This window comes from Rattus norvegicus, chromosome 3 (assembly GCF_036323735.1).
Source record: "Rattus norvegicus strain BN/NHsdMcwi chromosome 3, GRCr8, whole genome shotgun sequence".
Classification (NCBI taxonomy): domain Eukaryota; kingdom Metazoa; phylum Chordata; class Mammalia; order Rodentia; family Muridae; genus Rattus; species Rattus norvegicus.
Window position 1 is genome coordinate 136188380 of NC_086021.1, and position 15002 is coordinate 136203381.

General features: G+C 46.3%; 1 long non-coding RNA gene across 1 annotated transcript in view; it reads right to left on the minus strand.

Annotated features, from left to right (window-relative positions):
• LOC102550367 (uncharacterized) overlaps positions 1-15002 on the minus strand; it is an 81629-nt gene that overhangs the window by 21644 nt on the left and 44983 nt on the right. Inside the window, exon 2 of the long non-coding RNA NR_110721.2 lies at positions 3151-3215. This is a non-coding gene — a long non-coding RNA (uncharacterized LOC102550367). The remainder of the gene's footprint in view (positions 1-3150; positions 3216-15002) is intronic.

The following is a 15002-nucleotide window of genomic DNA, read 5'->3' on the forward strand; positions in this document are numbered from 1 at the left end:
CTTGAGAAGATGGTGGACCCCAGAAACTCAGTGAAGAAGCATGCTCTCCCAGATTTATGCCTCTCCACATGGGAATAACAGAAGTTCCCCTTGTCACTGGGAGTTATGTGTGCCTCTGTGCTGTGATAGAGGTAGAAGAAATATTCAGATTCCTTGGTGACACTTGCTACCTGCAGAATCCCTCTCTAACAGAGACCCTCAGTGGCTTCCCTGGGCTTAGGCTCAAAGACTCCACAGCTACCACATCTGTCTAGAACCCAGAGTGGGCAAAAACAACCAAAGAATGGGTACCCAGTCAACAGAGAGGGGACCAGATATCTGCACCAAGAAACATCTCCAGCAGCATCACTCCTGATGCCTACATCCCAGGGTTAAAACACAAAAATGACCAATCTACCCAATGTGCCTCCTCCAGAAGGCGGCAACCCTCCGAAGAAGGCCCTGGGGGAAGCAATTTAGTTGAATCACAAGACAAGGACTTTAAAATAGCAATTACAGACATGTTCAGAGACTTGAAAGAGGGCATACATGCCTTAATGAAAACACAAGCAGGGCGATGAAGTAATGAGAGCCATTCAAGACACAAAGGTGGGATGTAACAAGGAAACAGAATCACTAAAAAACAAAACAAAACAAACAAAACCCAACCGGGACTGAAATAGAGCTTGAAATAAAAAGGATTCAGGATGCCAAACAAAAACCTCAGAGATAAACATCAACAGCAGAGTAGAAGACGTGGAAGACGGAATCTCAGGATTGAAGACGAGATAGAAGAAATGGAGAGTTAGGTCAAAGGAAGTGTTAAGTGTAAAAACATCCCAGGCACAAAACATCTGGGATATCTGAGAGACACTGTGATAAGACAAAGCTATGGATAACAGGTACAGAGGGAGAAACCAGGGCCAGAGGCACAGAAAACAAAACTTTTAACTGTTTACTCCGACTGTGGTCCGTGCTATAGACAAGTGGCTTAAACAACATCTATTGTCCCATGGTTCTAAACCACAGATATCGAAGCCCAAGGTGACAGCAAGGTTCATCCCTACCAGAGGCCGAGAGAGCAATTCTGACCATCCTCCCTCCCTCCCTCCTGGCTTCCCATGTCTGGCCTGCTGGCCATTCTTGGTATATCACTCTCATCTCTGGCTTTGTCCCCACAAAACAGTCCAAATTCTTCTCTTTATGAGGGGACTTCTCATATCAACCCCTTATTAGGTGATTATCTCTGAAGACTCTGCCTCCCAATTTCATGACCTCATGAGATAGCAAGGGCTGAGTCAACACTCATTCTGGAGGCATACAATCCAGCCACTACCACCTTACATATTGGCCCTGGGGCTAAGGAACTCATGAAGCTTGTCATTGACTAGTGAGCATCTTACTGCTCAGGGAACTGCGGAGTGGCTGTGCTCACCTCTGTTACTGTACTTGTCAACACGTAACACACACAAGTCTCTAGGGTAAGGAGTTCTGCTAACCATAGATTCCCAACAGCACAGAGGCCAGGCCACTCAGGAAGCCACATTTCCCTCCTACGGGGAGACAGACCTGGGTAGGGGCCAGGGCAAAGGTGAGAGAGCTGTCTGCCTGATCCCAAGAAGGAGGAAGACTGCAGGGAAATGGCAGGATAGTGTGTGGGGCCAGTGCCTGGAGAAAGGGTGGGAATATAAGGAGGATTTTAGAGGAGACACTTATGACCATGACAAGATTAAGACACTCTAGGCAGAAGGGGAGCCAAGACAACAAGAAATGACAGGCCCTAGATGCTAGGTTGTCCTATTGGGGGTAGCCTGTCCTGAGACCCACTGTATTTCAGGGCATTGTCCCAGGACCCTGGGAGCTGCAGCGCTCTGCCTGGTGTTTCCTACAGTAGAGGTAGGCCAGGACACTGATTAGAACCCATGCACTTTCTGCCCTTCATAGATGCCTCTGCTCTTAATCACTGCTGTTGACTCAAAACTAGACTGTGTTGTTGAGGAGCATTAAGTGAGGTTTAATAAACAGATTAAGACATCTGTATAGTTTTTAAGGCTCTTGGCCTTTTGGTGGGTGCGGTCTCTCAGCTAGCCTCTAATTTAACCCAACCGCTCTGCCATTGCTTCTCTCCGTGTGGTTCTCACAGCCTACTTCCCAGCACCCAGTCTCTGGTGTCTCTCTGCATCTGCCAGTGTAGGCCTGCCTGCCCAGACAGTCCAGTCTATTTCTCCACTTCTTGCCCCAGCTCCAACCGTCAGTTCTTTATTATGCAAAAAGCCACATTCCTTACTCAACCAGTTGGCTTTAGGGACTTTGGGGAAGTCACCCTCCCCAAGGGCAGCTTGCCTTTCTTTTATAGGCAGCAGAAGGAGTGACATTTACATATCCTACTAGCCTGGTGCTGCCAACTCCAATAACAACTGAAAACACAAGGACTCGGTTTTTCACAACCAGAAAATACAATATTTGTGAGTCACCCTATGATCTGGGGTTCAACATGATGCATATGCCTAAGATCTCAGTGCCTAGTCTGAGAATCTGTGAATCTGGGCAGGCAGTGATAGGCCAGAAAGACCCTTCTGTAATCAGCTTTCCGACACTATAACAAAATACCTGACATAATCAACGTGTAAAGAAAAATGGTTTTTACAAAAGGCTCAGTCTTGGAGGTTCACCTCTATGGTGGGTAGGTACAACCACTGTATTATACTCCTCTCATCTTTGTTATAAAGTCAGTCTCCCTCTCCCTCTCCTTCTCCTTTGCTTCTCCCTCTTCTCTCCCTCCTTTCTTCCCTACCCATCTCCCAGGTTGCTATACAGCCAGTCCATACTGGTCTTAAACACACTATTTACCCTCAGACTCAAGCTTGTAATCCTCCTGCCTCAGCCTCCCGAGTTATGGGACTACAGTTATATGCCACTGCTCCCAAACTCTCACCATCCTGTTTGGCCTTTTCTTCTTTCCCCAAATTCAAAGTTTCTTTATAGCCTGTGTACATCTACCCGTATACCCAAGAATTAACATTATAGACCAGGGCAACAGAAGAGATGGCACTGAGAATGTTCTTTGGAAAACTGTTCTTCTTTGCCCCAAAATACACATCCGCCCATGCAGAATATTTGGGAAGCATAAATCAGTGATTAAAAGGTCATACCTTACAACTGAGAACTTACCTCTGAAAGGGTGACCAGCGATTATGGAGGAATGCCCGCAGGAGGATGGGAGGCCACCTGAGCCCCTGTAGGGAGCAAGTGAGTACAGGCGTTACATTTAAAGCTGAATCATCGAGGCTCTGTTGGTAAATTCACACCTAGGCAAGCAAGAGGCCTTGCATTTGAGTCTCAGGTCCCTTGGGCATGGGAGAGGAGCCAAGCACACACCCGCAATCTCACTACGGAGGAGATGGGGACAGAATTCCTGGAGCTTGCTGGCCATATTGTTAGACAAACTGGTTATCTCCAGGTTCAGCAAGAGACCCGGTCACACCAGTAAGGTGAAGAGTGATTGAGGAAGACGTCCAACATCAACCTCCAGTGTCCAGGTGCATGTACACACACACACACACACACATACACACAAATATACCATGTAACCCAGTAACAGGTTTTGACTATATCTCATAAGGAGGCATCAACTTAGAAATGGCTACCATATCAATGTGTTTTGCAGCCTTGCTTATTATAGCAAACAACTGGAGTTGTCTAACTGTAGTTAGACAATCTCAATGTCTAACTACAAACCGTGATTAAGTAAGGAGGCCATGCCATGAGCACATGCTCCCTCTCAGAGCAGGAAGAGGCCTCTCTGCCTGCCTCACCTCCACCACAGACAGACCTATCAGCCCTGTGGGGAACGCATATGCACCCCAACTGCGGCATTCCAGTGTAGAACAGAGGACCACCAGACGACTACCGGTTCAAACCTCACTTGGTCTTAACCTAGCCACTATTGTTGGTAGTTTTTCCATCTCCAGCCCTGGGAAGCGGGTTGAAACTCTCAAGGCAGAAGTTTCTAGAGTGCCATGCACTTCTCCTGGTACCCGGGAGCTAGGAGCGTGGCTTTCTTGCAATCACCCACCAGTGTCATTCAAGTCAGGATTCAAAACGGAGTCCTGATAGTTCCAGGAGCATGTCTTTCTCAATCCCTTGGCATCCCAGGCTGCCTCTCCCCTAGACTGGTCTCTAACACCCAAGAGAGGCTGCTGCAACATGACTCTCAGACTAAGAGCCAAGATAGAGGGATCTGAATGTGGTCTTGGCTCCTGAGACGCAAAGAGTACCTCTAAGAGGTTACAGCAAATAACAGCTTTCACAAGGCGTTGGGGTATCAAGGGGGAGCCAGAGAAAACAACCGTGGATCTGGTAGGGAATGCTGATCTCCACAGCTGGCTGCAGGGGACATGCGCTAGATTTGCTCATAGGGAATGGCAGGTTTTTTCCTTGGGAGCATTCCGGGCATTTCATAGCTGAGCAGGTGCTGGAGAGTGACTTTGGCTTATAGATGGCAGAAAAGCAATCTGTGCTGCCTCTGTGGAAGAGGTCTGCTGCCCTCCCTTCAGGAGATGCTCAGGATGGGTATAAACAGTCCTAGGAAGGATTCTCCAGTCCGTGGGGCAGCACCAAGAGGCCGTAGTCTCCCTCCTACAGCTAACTCATCTCTTCCCCTACACCCTGCAAAAATGTTTTCACACAGTGATAACTCAGTGATCTTCTGTTAGCTTTTCCTCTGGGCTTCTTTTTACATTCACCTGGAGATGGGGTGTCTCTCCAGAGGTCTGATCTGTGATGATCTATCTAAAAGCAGGATGTGGCTCACTGGTTAAGAGCACATGATGCTTTTTCTCTTGTCTCCTAGCTCTTCAGTTCCCAGCACCCACGCTGGGCGGCTCATATCTCATCTCTGGCCTCTAGAAGCATTATATTTGTGCACAAACTCACACTCACACATATGCATACACATGATTAATTTTTTTTTAAAAAATGTGTACCATGTCCATGTGAGGAAGTGTTCAGGAACTCTTGAGAGCAGACAAAGCAACTGGTACACGAGGCCTCACAGGGATGCAACTCACTGTGGGAGGGAAAATGTAGCAGTTGGAGCATAAAGCAGCTGGTTCCATTCTCTCCCACTCCTGTAGTCAGAGCATAGAAAGAGATGAATTCAGAGCTCAGCCCATGATTTGGGAATCAGTCTACAAATCAGGCAAGTTTGTCATTGTTGTTGTTGTTTGTTTGTTTGTTTTTGTTTGTTGCTTGTTTTTTTTTTAACCTGTCTGGGTCTCAGTTTACCTATCCCTTAAGTGTGCATAATGCACCTTATTGCTAGGCTTATCAAAGAGAATATGCATGCATGATTCTCTTAAATAGTGCCAGCATCTAGGACATTGGCTATCATTTTCATTGCGGTCTATATTTACCAGTCTCCAGCTTAGGAGGAAAGAGGAAAAGAAACAGAGGCTGCTCCATCTCTGCCTGAACACTCTGAATCCACAATGGAACGGACTGGCTTTGAACTGAATAATCCCTGTTTGGCATTAGCGTGATCTGGGGACAGTACAAGCTACATATAGGCCTCTCTGGATGCTCGTGGAGAAACCATCTACTCAGCTGAGACCATAGCAATAAACAGATCACTCCAACTGTGTAAGGATGAGCAGGGTTTCCCAAAGGGCCCCAGGCCCTGGAAAGATCTGGATAAAAATGTAAATAATAGAACTGCACTTCCTGTTTCCTCTGAATGATGATAAACTGAGGTGCCCCCACGTTGACCCACGTAGAAATCTCAAGCACAGATTCTACATTAGCTCCCGTCTCATCACTGTGAGAAAATGGCTGCCAAAGGCAAGTTGAGGAAGGGAGGGTTTGCTTGTATTCACAGTCTAAGAAGGGATACACTCATGGTGTGGGAGGCATGATGACAGGGGATTGCATTATGCAGCTGGTCACACTGCAGTGGAGGAGAGAAGTGAGTGCTGTGCTCAGCTCCTTTTCTCCTTTTTATTTTGTTGATCCCAGGCCATGGGATGGTGACACTCAAGATGGATAATCCCTCCTCAGTTAAGCCTTTCTGAAAACACCTTCCCAGAGACACCCAGAGACATATTGCTATGTTGGTTTGAAATCCCCTAGTCCTGTCCTTTCATTTTACAGAAAAAAAACTCAAGAGCATTTTCCACCCAAAAGTGTGGGGGGGGGGTGGTAATTTTGTCTTCAAAGAACGCTCACGATTCTTTTCACTCACTTCATGCATCAAATCTTTTATCCACCGTATAAGTCTTCTGGCACTGTGGCGCCCTCTTCTCTGGCAGCATTGGTGCTGTGCATGCTGGATGCTGGTCCCTCCACCCCATCAGTCCCCCACAATCAGCAGAGATGCTGCCTCTCATGGCTCTATCACACTTTTCTACCAGGGGTTGCCTTCTATAGCGTCCTCATATCCTTTTCCCCTCGTGCCCCAGTGCCTTGAAACCATTACTCTTGCCATCTCCCTCCTGGTAGGCAGAGAATTCTTAGATCTGACAGTTCTTATCTTTCACCTCTTCAGCAACTCCTACCTTCTCCCACTTATTCCAGCCATTTTTTTTTTTTTACAGAATCACTCCCCCTACCCCTACCCACCTCCCTGTGACTCAAATGTGGCAATTATGTCCTTTCTGAATTCACTGGGTGTGTTCCTTTAATAACTCTCAAGAAGAGACTTCCTGGTAGAAATCAGTTGGTGTGGAAATAGTAGCTATGTTGATTAACAGGTTCAGATGCTAATCTTGTTATAATGGGAGTTCTTAGGGCCAGATTAGCTCACAGGAGCCAGTCAGTTGCAAAGCTGCTATAACTGGTGGCTGGTCTGCAGTACGCAGCCTCTTCAGAGATGGCTTTATTGTTTTTGGGTCTTTGTCATGTTTGTAAAATTCACAGTGTACCTGGGTGGAATCTGTCACAATTAGCAGGAAAGCACACAGCACCTAACTTAGAACCCAAGTCACAGAACAATAAGATGTTCTGAGTTCACCTTTCACCTTATATGACCCAGATTTGGAGCTGAAGAAGCCAACAGCCTGGAGGCGCCAGTGAACACTACAGTGGTTAGCTTAACTGTCAAACTTGACACAACCTAGAATTACCTGGGGTGAGAGTTTACTGAAAGGATTGTCTGCATTACCTTTGCTTTGGGCTTGTCAGTAAAGGACTGTCTTAAGTTAATTGATGTGAGTAGATCCAGCCCCCTGTGGGTAGAGCCATTTCCTAGGCAGGGGGTCCTGAACCGTCTAAGAATGGATAAATCAAGCTGAGCGCGAGAAAGCAATTGAGCGGGCATGCATTTATTTTCTCTCTGCTCTTAGATACAATGAGATCTTGAGTTCCAACCTCAATTTCTCTACAGTGATAAACTGGACTGTTAGTTGGGATTTTAAGCCAAATAAACTCTCACTTAAGTTACCTTTTTCTGGGTGGGCGGGTGTCAGGGTATGTTATGACAGCAATGAAACTAGAGCACAAAGATAGCTCTCAAAAGCCTGCTCCCCACAGCCACGGGACAAGACAGCCTAGAAAGACAGACTAGCCACAGTCACACCACTCCAGCCAAATGCCACACAGAAACTGTGGTCTAGCTGTTACCCACACCAGCAGAGGCTCTGAGCGAGGAACCCAGACTTACGGGCTACCAGGAGTCGCCCTAATCCTCTGTGGTAGGAGGCTGAATGGGGAGCTCAGACTTCCATATTCCAAGCAACATGAAGCCCCTTTGCCCTTGCAAGGTGCCACTGGAGGCCACGTGGGAAGTGTGGATCACCACGACAGTTCATAGTCATAGGGCTGAGTGGGAAGTCGGGACCTTCACCAGAGCCCAGCGGTGATAAGATCAGTGCCCACCCCCCTCCTCCAGCCTTTCAAGTGAAGCGAAAGGATGAGTCATTTATGCCCCTTTCAGCAGAAGGATTGTCAGCAGATAGCAGAGGTGGTAGAACAGTGGGATCAGAATTATCTGACAGAGATCCTAAAGCAACTTCTATGGAAAAGGTACTTCAGTGAGCATGTGCAAGCTCTAGAGCCCCAGAAGCCAAGGGGAAAACATAAGTCACCAGTGTCTTCCTCGTCGCCATCCTTACCTATTGATGGGATAAAATACCCCGAGTAAAACTACTTCCAGGAGAGTGGATCGTATTTATTGATTGGAATCTTATAATTCTGAGTTGGAAAAGTAGCAGTAGCATGCATGAATTAATTAGTAGTTCAATGATTAATTATGAATCAACAGCGGTCCCACTCAGATCCATTTTCTCTGTAAAATCTTTCTCGGTAGCTAAGCTAGTTAGTTCATCCACCTCCCCACCTTAGCAAGCACCTGCCAGGGGCGACACCCACGATCTAGTTCTCGAGAACTAAAATATGGAGGTGAAAGTCTCCTTTAACAGATGGAGAGCCTCCGAAAATCAGAAACGTGGCCGTGTTTGTAAGTGTTCAGCTTCCCCCTCTCACCCAGTGAGTATTTGACATGTCAGCTGATCTCTGGTTCTTCCTTCAGAGAAAAGATACTTTAACGGATGTTACAAGGAGGCCGTTCACATCAAGGAAGCGGGTAGCGAGAAGCCTTCTGGGTCCTCTGAAGAACGCGCTGATGTGATGGCTACAGGGGTGGCCACAAAGAGAGTGCTTAGCATTGGTGAAGAGCAGAGGAAGAGCTGGGAGCTGCTCTCAGCTCTGGCTTTGGGCCCTCCTGACCCGGCACAGGAGGGCTGGAGAGAAAAGAGAAAAGGTAAAGATCACCTGAAATTCTGCCTGAACCAGGCCACTGCTCCAAGAAGGGACATGATGATTTTAAGAGTCTAAGTCTCTTTTTATCCCTCTTCTCTGTCTCCTGGGCCTGGCTCTCACTTCTCTTTTAAAATGTATCCCAAAAGGGCTAGCCAGAGTCTTATGACCGCTGACCTCTTGTCCTCCACCTCCAAAGAGCAGTAAAGCTTTGTAGAGGATAAAAACCCTTATGCTGAACAACCAGAAGGGGGCGCTCACAGGGGCCAGAGGCTCCATGAGGTAAGATGGATGGACCCAGAGCCGCATCCACTGCCAAGATGTTGATCACAAGCCTCACCAGTCACCAGACCCGAAAGCAGGAAACAGCACCGAGTAACCTCTAATGAAAACTGGAAACACACGCACAAACACACGAGTATTTAAAGAAAACAATCTCAGGGGGAAAGCACCAAACTCATACATGGGAAATCAGTGGTCCAGGGAAAGTATTCGCAAGAAAACAGAGAAACAGTTGTGATTATTGGATACAAGTCATCAACACACATTCTTACACACAGCAATTTTTCAAGTTAAAACTAACCCCAAAAATTACAAATTGAGATGAAGCACAAGTAAAACTGTCCAGGTATAGAAATATGGAAGGTCTTGCATGCTACCCCAGCATGTGGGAAAGGGTGAGACAAAAAGATTGCCTTGACGTCAAGGCCAGCTCCATCTACATAGCAAGTTCTATCCAGACGGTACTAAAAAGATAGAGACTCTGTCTCACAAAATAAATAAGTAAAATATTTCCAAGGGGAGGGAAGTTAAGAGGAAGGAGAGGGAAGAAAAGGGAAGGGAAGATGAAAATATCCCAGTGTGGATGTAGGGGTGCATACCTTTAATCCCAGCACTCAGGAGGCAGAGGCAAGCCTAGATCTGTGAGTTCGAGGCCAGCCTGGTTCCAGGACAGCCAGAGCTACATAGTGAGACCCTGTCTCAAAGAAAAAAAAATCCCATTGCTTACAGGAGGCTATCTCTCTATGAATTACTGGCCAGGGGGCTCCCAGAGGCTGACAAAAACAATACAGCCTATTGTCATTGTTTTGGGTTAGCCACTGGAGAACTAGACAGTAAGACCTGATTGCTAAAGGCGCCACCTGCTTTATGTACAGGACTCTGAAGAATCAGGCTGGAGCTGAGGTGATCAGAGGTGCTGACTGCTAGAGGAGAAAAGGTATTAACAGTCTTAAACAACTGTAGACACTGTGTACTATAATGCTGACCAGTTAGGCAAGATGTACCCACTGATACAATAGAGGCATGACTTGTTCAGGGAGTAACCAACCACTTCTGGTTCTGTCTGAGACCTTGTCCATGAGAGGGTGGTGCTGTAAATCAAAAGCTATAGGGGAACATTTACTACTGATGCATTGCTAAATGGACATGGAGTAGAACGACCTTCTAAATAGGGGTGTTTATTTCCATGAATTATTGCTGCTCTTGGCCTAGACCAACAAGGGACGCTTGTTTTTGCAGAGGGTGACAGTCAACGCAGAGACTTAGGAATGTAGTCAATGCAGAGGCAATGGAAAATGAAAAGGTATTTCCAATGACATCATAGTAAACTGGAAACCTTGTATCCACTCCTTCCCTGTGCTGTGGCACCTACCAGTGTCTCCTAGATTGGCTATGTGACTTCCTTCATCCATCACTTAGTCATCAACAGTTTGCGGGGATGGGAGTCACAATTTGACTCAGACTCAAACTCCCATGATTTGTTATAAAAAGCATTTGCTCCAAGGTCCTGCTGCTCACAGAACTAGACCCGTGGAACAGTCCCAAATCTGACTAACAGTTGGAGCCAAGCCTAACCAGAAGCAGCCAGATTTCAATTGACCCACAGACCCAAAGCAAGGAAAATATATGATTGTCCTTGATCAGTCACAGGACCATAGGTTAACTCTTAGGGGGCATTCGTGCAGCCAGGCCTGATTAATGACACACTTTACTGAAAGAGGTAGGAGTTAGTTAAAAGACATCATCTTTCAGCAAAATGCAGCACAATATGAGACAAGGAGTAAAATGTATAGTTACATTTCAATAGGTTTCGTTTCAATAAGATAGCAATAATCTATCTGCCCATCTATCTATCATCATCTATCTACCTATTTATTTGTCATTTTGTATCACTTTGTTGTCAATCATTGGCTTGAAACTTACAATGTAGCCCAGGCTGGCTTTAAGCTTATAGCAATCCGCCTGCCTCATCCTCTCAAGTGCTGAGAATTAGAGAAATGAGTCACCACAGCTGCCATGAATCACTATAGCCAAACACAGGACAGACGCAGATGAGGAATACATAGCTTAGGGCTTTAAAGGCTGAAAGTCCAAACTTCATAGCACAGGCTGGCCGAATTACCTCTTGACACAGCCAGAAAGATCTAGTTAGAACCAAACTTAGGCTTTTACAACAACCCTATCTAGAATCTACTAAGGAGTCATAAGAACTACCCAGTGACCCAGGACCCCTAAGGTTCAACCCTGGGTGGTAACCCAGGGAGCAAAGCCTTTAATCACGCTGGGGATAGGAATGTTGCTAAAATTCCTTCCCTTTAATAGGCAGAAGCAAACAGTGTCTCCCCTGTAACTTTAATTTATTCATAACCTATTTTAATGATGGTTCTTAAACACTTTAACCTCCCTTGCAGTCCACCACCCACCTGAGGTAGTGAAAAAGAAAGGATATGGGGGAAGAGGACCTGTTTAGGAAGGGTTCTTTGGAGCAACTCCCATCTGTGTTGTCTGGACATTGGCAGTTCAGTTCACAGGTCAGCAGCAGCAGCTCGACCCATTGGAAAGCACTTCACGGATACACCTCAGTCCAGTTCAGTAGAGTCGGATAGCAGACACGAGTCACCAGCAGTGGCACTACCTAGAGACAGCCAGGCCTCAGCCTGGGCACAGGTCAGCAGGAGGGACAAGGAGGAATGCTAGGAGAAGTTCTCAGCTGTGCCTCTCCTGTCGAAGCGAAGACTCGAGACCCACAAGTGTTGCACAGCAAGCTCTGTAAGCAGTTCTAGCTCAGCCTCCGTCACTGTCCACTGAGTCCTATTCATACCCTCCAGACACTGTGTGTGCTCCACCTGTCTTCCCTCAGCACACATCATCCAGAGTCTGCAGAAGCAACAAGAAACAGCAGCACACCACTAGAAGTTTTTTTGGTGCTTTTCTCTCCATGGAGTCCCAACAAATGCAGCCCAACTATGCAAGGTAAGGCAGACTAATATATGGGTGTCATTAGCAAAGAATTCTTAAGTTTCTACTCCTCCTCCTCCTAAGGTCTCAACGACAAACCAAGATATGATTCCGTGGAAGTTCTTTCTGGAGAACCAATGAGTTATTGGGCTGATTTACAGAGCCATGGGTGAGGGGTTTGGGGCAGGAGCAGGAGTGACTTTAAAGCACCCAGCATGGATGTAGATTGCCCCATGGAGCCCCTCTCCCAATCCTTCCGTTAGCCCTTCGCAGAGACCTCAGGTCTCTGCACATGTAATGCGGAATTGCAGGCAACTGGTTGAGAAAATGGTTGAATACTTGGTAAATGCCCCACAATTCTCTTTGCCCCCTCCTTCTAAGAGGTAAGACCACCAGTCAATAAACTACAGATTATTCTGATGTTTAAAAATGCTTCTCTCAAGGGTTGAGGATGGCTTAGCAGTTGAGAGCATCTGTTGCTCTTACAGAGATTTGGCTCGCAGCTAGCTGTAACTCTAGCTCCAGGGAACGATGCTCTCTTCTGGACTTTGCTGGCACTGCACATGCACACTTAACATGCCGATATTAATAATAAGAACAGTTAAAAAAAACTTTGAAGTACACAGAAGTTCAAGTCTACAGGGAGAGCCAAAGTCATCTTGGAGGAGGACCAAGCTGGAGGATGTCTACTGCAAAGCATCCGCAGTAATTAAGACAGTGCTGTTCACTGTGAATGTGTAGACAAAGAGAAAAACAGAACAGAAAACTGGAAATAGAAACAGACCTTCAGACATGTGTCCATATGCAACAATAGCAAAAGATAAGAGACCTTTTCAATGAAAGTTTTGGGGTCAATCAGATATCCATACAGAGAAAAATGAACTGTGAAGCCCACCTGGTGCTATGCACAAAAGTCAACACCAGTATGATTGTCCCCCTAAGGGTGGAGAGCAAAACAAATGAATCTCCATCATGATATGCAGGAGAGTGATTGTGTTGGCAAGTGTTACATCAACTTGACACAAGCTAAAGTCATTGGAGAGGAGAGAGACTTAGGTGAGAAAATGCCTCCCTAAGATCCACCTATAGGCAAACCTGTTTGGCATTTTCTTAATTAGTGATTGATGGGTGAAGGCCCAGACCATTGTGGGTGGCGCCATCCCTGGGCAGGTGGTCATGGGTTCTAGAAGAAAGCAGGCTAAGCAAGTCATGAGGAGCAAGCCAGTAAGCAGCACCCCTCCACGGCCTCTGCATCCGCTCCTGCCTGTAGGTTCTAGCTCTGTTTGATTGAGTTCCTGTCCTTCATTGATGAACAGTTACTACATCCCCAAGTTACTTTGGCCATGGCGTGTCATCACCGCAATAGAAACCATAACTAAGACAGTAGTCTTACGATCTTGAGCTGGTAGAAGAGTTTTCAATGGGACTGAAAACCACTAACAGGTAAACCAAGGGATAGCTCAGCAGCTAATGCATACTGGCCATGCAGAAGACCTAAGTGTGGTTCCCAGCACCCACATTGGGTGGCCCACAACTCTCTGTAACTCCTGCTCCAGGAAATCCTGCACTTGTTTGTACCTGCCCACAGATACACACACACACACACACACACACACACACACACACACACACACATTAGTTTTTACAAAATGAAATAAAAATTCTTCTATTTAAAAGACTTGCTAAATTCAATTTCATCATAATTAAGAATGTCTGTTAGGAAAAATAAAAACCATTCAGAGAGGGAAAAGCTTATGTGCTGAGAGAAGGTTAGTTGCAGAATGAATATTCAATGAAGAATTCATATACAACACACGTAAAGAATATCTTCAAACCAGATAAAGTCTAACGGTCCAACGTAACAACTGAGTAATAATGTAATTGGGCCCTTCACGAAAAGGAGCTAGCCAAGCAGTTAGCAAAGAGCTGAAGAGGTACACACTGTTAATCATGGTTTAGAAAAACAACTTCTGTCCACCTTATAGAAGGAGCTCACAGACTAGTATCTAAAAGACGCCAAGCCTAAGAGACATACTGTGGCGTTCCATTTAAGTATGGGTTCAAAACATGAGTCAAAATAGCAGCTGCTTCTGAAAGAGGTGATTCTGTGGAAGAGGCGTGAACACATGCCCAGTGTTCAAGACCCTTGTTTAGATGCCTTGATCTGTCATAGTATACACTTTCCCCCTGTCTATGTTGAAAGATTTACCCCACACCTGAAAAAACTACCAACGAAAGCCTCCAGAAAGCAAAAGAGGTCGCCCGGAAGCTGCCTGCAGGAGTGTGAGTGGAAGGCAGCCCAGCTGAGGATGAGACTGACCAGAGCCTGCAAGCAGGATCAGGAAGCAAGACCGGATTCCTCACTTATCGAATCTTCCAGGAAGACTCAAGAGCCTGCTCTCGCTGAAATGAAGCAGCTGCTCTCACCCTCAGACAGAGATGCTTAGGAAATCTGGCTCTGGCCACACGGAAAACCTCGCTGCGGTTTTGAACCATCTCCAAGTCTTTCCTGATAATAACGAAAGGAAGACGTGTGTGTACATTGAGGCAATCCCACCCCACCTCCCCCAAAAGAGATTTCTCTCTGAAGATTATTAGGGAGAAACAGTGGACCCCTAGTGTGCCACTCTTTTGCCTCTTGGAACCGTCACAGCCCCTTCCACAGCGCTGCTGACAAGCATGGGTGAGTGTAACCTCATTGCCAGGCAGTGTCTGGCACAGAGAAATACACTAACTTGGTTAATCCCACAAGTCTATGATACATACTTTATCATCCACATCCACGTTGTTCAGAGGAGGACACTGAAGTACAGATATGAACCATACTTAGAAATGCAGGATGCAGTGAGATGCAGGGAGCACCAGGACCTGCCATTGCTCTCCAGTACCAACTGAATAGATAAAATAATAAGGCGTTGTTAAAAGCTGAGTGCCGTGGCCTTGTACTCACAATGCTTCAGAGAAAGAGGCAGTAGGAGGAATACCCTGGGGGGCTCATTGTCCAGTCAACCGAGTCAGTGAAGACGGTGTCTAAG